This window comes from Helianthus annuus, chromosome 17 (genome assembly GCF_002127325.2).
Source record: "Helianthus annuus cultivar XRQ/B chromosome 17, HanXRQr2.0-SUNRISE, whole genome shotgun sequence".
In the NCBI taxonomy this organism is placed as follows: domain Eukaryota; kingdom Viridiplantae; phylum Streptophyta; class Magnoliopsida; order Asterales; family Asteraceae; genus Helianthus; species Helianthus annuus.
The window spans coordinates 21711585-21720615 of record NC_035449.2 but is presented as its reverse complement, the minus strand read 5'-3'; the positions used below and the strand labels follow the sequence as shown (position 1 = coordinate 21720615).

General features: G+C 35.4%; 1 long non-coding RNA gene across 2 annotated transcripts in view; it reads right to left on the bottom strand.

The window, feature by feature from the left end:
• Positions 1-489: 489 nt before the first annotated feature.
• LOC110925710 overlaps positions 490-9031 on the bottom strand; it is a 34565-nt gene continuing 26023 nt past the window's right edge. The window contains exons 1-3 of one of the 2 annotated variants that reach the window (XR_002584684.2): positions 5456-5584; positions 4837-4893; positions 490-630 (exon numbers count right to left, since the gene is read on the bottom strand). This is a non-coding gene — a long non-coding RNA (uncharacterized LOC110925710). Of the gene's footprint in view, positions 631-4836; positions 4894-5455; positions 5585-9031 lie in introns of those variants that run through there. The other variant, XR_004886341.1, reaches the window with a different exon arrangement.

Here is a 9031-nt window from a genome sequence, read left to right as displayed (position 1 = left end):
TTCAAGTGACAAAACCGACTTAGTTCATATACTTTGGATTGTGTATAAAGCAAGGCTATATATTTATTTTCTTATTTGGAGTCTATTATGTTTTTATAAATATTTGTTTATGCTTATTTTAGTTTTTAGAAAATCAATCACTTATCTTCCTACCGGTAGTTTAATGACAAAGGTCTAGTATTATTTCTCCACCCACATCCTTGGATCGACACTTGGTTATTACCGATACTTTACTACATATATGACAGGGTACATGTGACACCCACTTTTTCACATTCGAAAAAATACAAATAATGACATACTATTTTTAACGAAAATTGGGCATGACCCGTTCGTACTATAAGCATTTCCCTGCTTTTAACAATCACCGTTCAAACTAAAATCTACGACACATTTCAAAAGACATGAAAGTTGTAACCATACAAGATTCCATCAAAAATGTTTTTGTCTGAACTACCAAAATAAGATTTAAAATGCTAACTTACTTACGAAACATCCTAGACATAAACTTAACATTTACATTATGAAAGTGTTTTGACCTATTTACAAAGACGACTTAAACCGGAAGCGCATAAAAGGGCAATGTGGTGTGTTCGATCCAAGCTCGCCATTATCAAGAGTGAGATTCACCTACATCCATAACACAAACTTACAAGTTAGTTCGGTTAAAACATATTACTAATACATTTTGCTTTTCATCATTATTTAACCCGTTACCGGGTCATTATTTCTTTACATCTTTTCATTCAACTTCTCATATGACAATTCCGTTTAACGGTTATAGCACCATCTTAGTCTCCGTCATCATCACTCATCCTAATTTATCCGACCCGTTCTCACGGATCATACTTAGGGGCTGTTTGGCAACATCTGAACCAATAAGTGCTGAATGAATAAGAGGTCTGAATGGGTAAGAGGCTCTGAACTAATAAGTGCTGAACCACTAAAGTGCTGTTTGGTTGCACCTCTGAATGACTGTGTAAAATGACATTTTTACCCCTCTGAACTACTTTGTGCTGAATGAAATATAGTTGTTTGTTTAGTTCGCTGTACTGAACAATGAATAACTTAAAAAAATACAAAACATACTAGAAAATTCAAGTTACACATAAATTCTTCAAAGTTCATGGAAACATAATACAATCCAAATAGAAATTAATATTATGCGTACAATTTTAATTTGAACCATTTGACCATAGTTGACTAGCAATCTGGTTACGTAAGGTATTCATATACTCAATGCCTTGTGAACCCCATTCTATGTCTTGAACGAACTGCCCATCACTTTCTCCACTTTGTATTTCGGAAAACAAAGTGTTCTCGCCATAGGCCATAAATAATTGATCATGAATATTGCATTTCCTTATAAATTTATGGACGGCGAAACAAGCAATCACTATGTCTCTTTGTATTGGAAAAGAAAATGGAGCCATTTGCTTTAGGATTGGGAATCTTGCCTTCAAAACACCATATGAGCGCTCAATAACATTTCTCAGTTGTGCGTGTGCATGATTGAATTTTTCTTCCTTAGTTAACGCACGTTGTCGTCGAAAATCGGCTAACCAATACCTCGTATTACGGTACGGAGTCATAAATCCACGAGTGTTGGTGTATGCGGCGTCACAAAGGTAATAATTATCTGTAAACATTAGTATCAGAACTATTACATAAAAAACACATAATGTATTAAATAATCAGTGTTAAAGAATGGTTAAAAACCTGGTGGGGGGAAAGTAAAGCCGGAAGTCTGGTTAAATGCTACTTCTTTTAAAACACGTGAATCATGTGCAATGCCCTCCCATCTGGCCCATACGAACGTGAATATCATATCGAAATCACAAATTGCTAGTACATTTTGAAAGCATTCACCTTTTCCTCTTCCCCTATAACGAGTCTGTTGCTCAGCATGCACGATTGCATGTACAAGAGTGCCATCTAACGCGCCTATTGCTCCAGAAAATATTTCTTTTAGCTTTCTATGTCGTTCTGGTGTATTGGAGTTTGCATTAGAAGATGTTGGAACTATAACTTCTCTTGCGAAATTCATCATTGCCTTTAAGACCTCGTGAAAACATCTATGAATCGTTTCAGTTGAGTGTTGAAACCTCCGTTTAACCATTCGAAATCGTTCATTATGTCTATGACCATCAAAAACATAGCCAACTTTTCTTCCAAGCTTATTGATCTACTACTTTGCAACCAATTTTTTGTTTAAAATGGTTGCACAATAGTACAAATGCATCACGCGAAAGACGCATCATCTCAAGACATTGTGTGGAAGATCCATGCAATAATTCTTGTGTGTATGCATGACCGGTCAATGCCGAATTCAGATCTCTTATCCTTCCATTCCTTTTTGAGCATAACGTTACCAAATGGCAACAAAGAAGCATGAAAAATAAAATCTCATCATCCGAATCCATATGAAACCTGTGATAAAAATTGAAACATATGAAGCAAAACATCCAAACATAAGAAGTAAAACATCCGTAACATAAGAAGCAAAACATCCATAACATGAGAAGTAAAACAACCGTAACAAGTTCAACAAAACCACGAAATCCCTAACAATAGTTTCAACAAAAGCTTATCCAAAAAGGATGCATAACAAGTTCAGCAAAAGCTTATCCAAAAAGGATGCATAACAAGTTCAACAAAATCCTATTAGAACAACCCGTACTTCGCTCCCGCATTTTTAACCCATAGCTCACAACTCTGTGGCTTGAGTCGTAACCAAACTTTCCTAATATCAGCACTTTCACCAAAAAGAAAAAGCGCCGTTTGACGTTTTGCATCTTCTTCTTCTTCCCATCCCATTGTTTCCAACTTCTCCATACATGCATCCATATCAGCACTTTCATGTTTGTCGATCAAAATCTTTGCCACTTTCGTAATACAGTCTCTAACTTCTAGTAGCGCCGAATCTTCTGCTGCCTTCGTTTCTCTCCTCTTTTTTTAGACCGAACAGTTGACTCCTCACTAACACCTTGAGTCGCGGGCTCCACCTGAGTGCACTCGACATCTTCAATACCATTTAAATTCCGCTCGCACACTTCCTCATTAGGGTGAGGAAGTGTAGAAGATGGCCCCCAACTGTCAAAACCATTCGATGTAGACCCCTCAAACAATTGAATACAAAGCTCGGGGTAAGATAGTGGTGCTCTTCGCAAAGCTTCTACGAATTTGTTGGACTGTGTGAAAAATATTATAGAATACTATAAGATTATTGAAATATAATAATAACTATTATTTTGAAAAAAAAATACCTTGATCTCAGTTTGCCATTCTTCTTCTGATAAGTTAAATGTGTTTGTTATAGGATCATAAACATTGCCGGTTTTGCTTTTAAGTTTTAACCAGGCTGCAAACTTTGATTTTGTATAGTCATATCGGTTCTTCATTTGTTTTTGATCCGCTATGAAATTGTGTTCTACTTTTAACTTTTCAGCTACATTCTTCCATGAGTATTGTTTAAGACTGCTTCCTTCACGTCCACGAAGTGTGATTTCTTGAAGACATGTTTCAAGAAACGTTTTCTCAACACCCTCTAGGTTCTAGTTAATCCTACCCTTTTTTTGTTCCATTTCTATGAACGATTTAAAACATACACACATAAAAAGAAAGGTACTTAATACGAGTGAGCTTCTAAAATCATTCAAAAAGAACATACTAGTATAACCAAACTACCATCTATAAACTGTTTCTAAAGAGATCAACACAACAATCAGGTCAACAACAATCATGGTAACACAACTGGGCAACACAGATCCACACAACAATCAGGAGCTCAAATTTTGACAAAAAGAATCAAATTTTGCAAAATCAAATTTTATTGAACTCAAAAATTATCCCAAAAGAATAATCTGTCTATATAAAGCTACTACCCTTTTTATTAAAAGACCTTAATACAGTTGGAAATCATGTAGAACTTGCATTACATTTAACTGGTCTACCTCATGTAGGAGGCCATCCACCAGAGATAACACAAGAAATAGTAAAATACGATGTATGATTTTGCAAGCAATAGCAGGACACTTGTGAAAAAAAAAACAAATTGAAAACAAATGTGAAAAAGATCTTACTGCATATCGGTGATGACACATAATCACTAACAGATCCACACAACAATATTCAAACCCACATCTTAAATCGAACCCATTTTTATGAAACAGACATGAGTGCGGTACCTGATAGACGCAGCGGCAGAGGAGAGCCGACAGTTGAGCGCGTGCGACGTGGTGGAGGAGGCCGGTGAGGTGGAGGAGGCCGGTGAGGTGGAGGAGGCCGGTGGAGGAAGGAGGTGTAGATGGAGGCGGAGGCGTATGTGAAGAGCGAGGGGGAGAACAAGTAGGGCAAAGGGTATTTTGTGAAAAAAATCATTCAGCGACTTTTATTATCTGAATGGATCAGATCTGAATGGAACCATTCAGAGGTGGGCCTTTTACCGAACCAAACAACTATGCCTCTGACCGGGTCAGAGGTTTCCTCTGAATGGACCCATTAAGTGGCTAACAAACAGCCCCTTATTCTTACTTTTCCAATTTTCCATACTTCACTAGTTTGGCTTATAAAAGTCATCACTAGCTATCTTAATTTCATAATAATTTCATCTTACTTGACCCGTTTAACTACGGGTCAATACATCACCAAGAACACCTTATTCTCATACTTTAGACCCATTTGTACGGGTCGTCAATAAACGTTTCCCTTTTTCTACTAACAATTCGGATTAAGACATTTTACTATAAATTTCCGCATAGAACATCAAACAATTATTTACATGAGAACTAACACAAAAATCTACTTTCTACATGAGCGAAGTTCATATGAACTTACCGGAGTCGTGCGCTCCTATTGCCTTTGCTTGGTTTGATTCCGCTCCTTTCTTCGACCCTATAAGGTGCATTACATACGCGTTTAGCTTTCGCGTTATACATCACTTACGCACATTTACATCATTTACCATAACGTTCATTATTCACATTTATTTTTATATTTTTTATACCATCATTAGATCATCAATACTTCAATTTCTCATGTTCATACATAACCAATTTAACTCAAACATTTCGTCGAACACCTTATGTGCGTACTACTCAACTAGCATAATGTATAAGCATATTAAGCACATTCCTACCAAGTCTTTCTAAAATCACGGCACTACATCATAAACACATAAATTCATCGAATATTCAGATTTCTTTAACATCAATAAGCATAATTCAAGTTCATGTATCATACTACATCTATCATTACTTCAAAACCATCATAAATTTTCATGTGGGTTTCATACATAAATGGGTTTACATGAAAACATCAATATAATTCGAATTTCATACTTCATTCAAGTCTTATGGACTAATTATAACCTTCTATCATCAATATTCTTACATACATTCACGGATTACACAAAACCCACCAAGCAAACATCACCAAATCACAAATTTCGACTTACTTGATGTTGGAGATCCTCAAGTGATTAACATTCCTAGTTCATGCATACGATAAACCTTCAATTTCCCTTTCAATTTGATGGATTTTGGGTTGTTAGGGTTTTGATTCTTCTGGCTCTTTCCCTCTCTCGATCGCACGCCCCCAGAACCCAAACACTGACCTTTTTTTTATTAAGTGTTTTAATTCCACAATTTTCATTTCCACCCCCTCATTCTTTTAGAACATGCCATTTTCCTTACATTTACATACTAACTTAGTTAACTTTTAGGTATATATAAAATCTAGACTTACTAAAACTTATAAAACTTTATAAATGGTAAAATTTATATTTACCATTTCTTTTCCATCAAATATTGCGATTATAATTTTTATAATATGACTTACGAAATTTGGGGTGTTACAAGTCTACCTCCCTTAAAGAAGGTTTCGTCCCCGAAACCTGAATACATACATTCCGACGAGTTTATCTGTATCCCTTCGTAATTTCATACCTCGAACTTCGATAGCATGCTTTCATTCGATCATCCCTCGTGGTGAATTGGTTGTTACTATTCTAAACTTGTCCAATACATTTGGTAATTCAATCTTGTATGAATCAAAGCAATCCTATTACATTATTTCTTGATTATCGTTCAATTGTTCAAGCTGATTTCTTAAAACGTGTCTGTCAGATTATCATTCCCGCATACCTCTAACATCTACTTAAGGGAAAATAATAATCATAATATTCATACTTGTCCATTTCTATTTATTCATATAAAATCACAATTCAAACATCATTCAATAGTTTCTAACTTATTTAACTTCTACCTACTCCCCATCCTTTCGGGGCCAATATCAAGCAAAATTTCTTTCATGTCACTTGCTTGATAGTTCTTTTCATATTTTTCTTGCAATACCTAAGTATAATCTTTACCCGGGACCAATATTTCTTTCACTGATGATCTATTATAACTGCATGGTTAACCACAACTTAATGTATACGGTTATACAAATTGTGTACATACTATCTTGCTCTAATCTTTTTACCGTCTATCCCTAGGTTACAAGGGCCAACATAAGCCTTTAATCACGCTATCAATATGATCGTGTAATCAATACTTACATTTGAGCAACTCATATTACACTCGAGGTGTCGTACTCAGCTATACTTGTCATCACATTTCATAGATGTCATACATACGTCATTCCTCCTAGCAATTGTAATACTAAGGGAATTACCTAACACTGTACCTCAAAGGGTTAATTCTCATCAACCTAGGTTCCGCTACAAAAGAGATTATAAGCTTATTACATATGCCCCTCCATTTTACGTATGAGTTACATATAACTTGGCACAACCATTCATTCGATAATTGAGATTACACTCTACCACGTAGTGTTGTTTTATAATACGAATCAAGAATCATGCGTATAAATACTTTAACTCTCGAATATTTCTTTAGAGGTTTATCTTCTAATAATTCCTCACATATGACAGGGAACTCGACAGAGGGCAAGATTTATTCAAATATCCTTTCAAATATTCATTATATTTTACATTCCACTCAACCCCTCTTTATGTAACATTCCACCTCTAACAGTTATGCATTCTTATATTTTCATTCTAGTTTCCTTCGACGTTAACTGTTCACATCTTTCCTACAGTTCTTTCTAATTATTCTAATTTGGCATACAAAGTGTGTACCCCGCTTTCTTAACAGTTCCTCACTTTTCTTTCCTTTCTACTACCTATTTTCCGATATACGGATCAACTCTTACTATCTTTCCATCATGGCATTTCAAGACATCTAATAACCGCACTCTACAATAAACAAGAATTTAGAGCCGCCATTATTTCTTGTATTGATATGAAGATTATAATTTTTTTTATTAGCATTATGAGTCATTTACTTCTGCCTTCCAAGTTACTAGCCATACTTGTTCCTTCACTATGCCGTTAGAAACAATAATGCTCACGAAGAGCCTATTACTTGATTTCTCTATTATTAATATCATCATTCTTCCTAGTCACCCCCTCTTGTGACGTAAAAACTTTGGCTACTAAAGTATGTATGTGTGTTCTTTTGTCCTACATTATGCTTGACCAACCAGGCTATCTGTGCCACTTACTTGTTTTGTTTATACTTATCTTTAGTTAGGAGGAGAAAAAGCATCTCCTCATAATATCTTCCTTTAAAAATTTCAATTCTACTAACCTTTACTTTTGTTTGACAAAATTTTTCATCCTTAGGATCATACTATACTCGGAATTCCATCATCCTTTCATGTTCAATATTTTCTAAGCTTAGTCGTAATTATCATTCTTACCTCTCATTACATTCTAGGTGTGACAACCCTCACCAAACCAGGTATCCGTACAAAATAATTAATATTTAATTACCGCTTAATTACTGTGCTTGCTTACAACTGTGATTAAACTGCTTACTGATTTCTGATACATACATGCTCAAGCATCACATTTTATACTGTCGCTCTATTATTTATGCACAAACACCAGTGACAACCCTGATGCACAAAAAGCACAGTGAGCACACTATACGGGATACCCATCAAACATGCTGACATAACCAGCATCAGGCAGACATTGCCTCTAAGGCCAGTATGAGCCGAGAATAGTTTACTACACTAGTAGTGAGTGTAGGGAGGTGAGGATTGTAGAACTACGTCACTAGGTGAAGTTTATAGTGACCGGATGTGCCTAAAACGTACTTTAAGTACAAAATTCTGCACTTTAATACAAAACTTAGCATTTTAAATTACTAATAAAGTGCAAAAACATTGCAGAACGGTCCCGTATATTTTCCTAAGTGCCGGGAATAATTTATGTTGCAAAAATATACATAAAGGACCTTTTTCGGCATAATTAAACATTTTAACGGAACGGTATTTAATCGTATAACCGGACATTACCCAGGACACTAAATTTTTGTCAAATACCTTGTCTTATTATTTTTGGCTAGTCATGATCCCCGTATGCCATAACACCCACTAAAAATCCTATATCTAATATAAAATATCAAATTCTACAACCTAACTTATACTTACATTTTAGTCACAATTTTTCATTTAGAACCCCCCCCCCCCAAACGATTTCAATTCCCATGTGGACCCACCAAATATATCCACCATGCCTTCTTGATTTAATCTAATTTTTTATATGGATTTGTTGCTTGTTGAACTTGCTAAATCATGTAAGATATCTATAAGAGTAAGGTCCTTTAGATATCCATCATTCCTCAAAGATTGCACACTCCACTTCATTACTCCCTCTCTCACTTACGGTTCCCCTAAACCGAAACCACCCTCACCTCCATCCAAGATTTAAGCCCCATTCAAGTTACAAAGTGAGCTATGGAGGTGGTTTCCTGAAGAACCTTCAAAGGAGCATTGTTCTAGTATTTTCATCATCTTTTTTTTTTCTCATCATTTTCACACACGAATCATCCCTAGCTATAAGCTAGTGGTAAGTTTCTTTACACTTGGTTCATCTTGTTTAAATTTATGGCATGTTGTATGATGTGTTGTTGTTTAGATCACTAAAGATCAGAAGATTAAAAGATGTTAAACAAAAGTA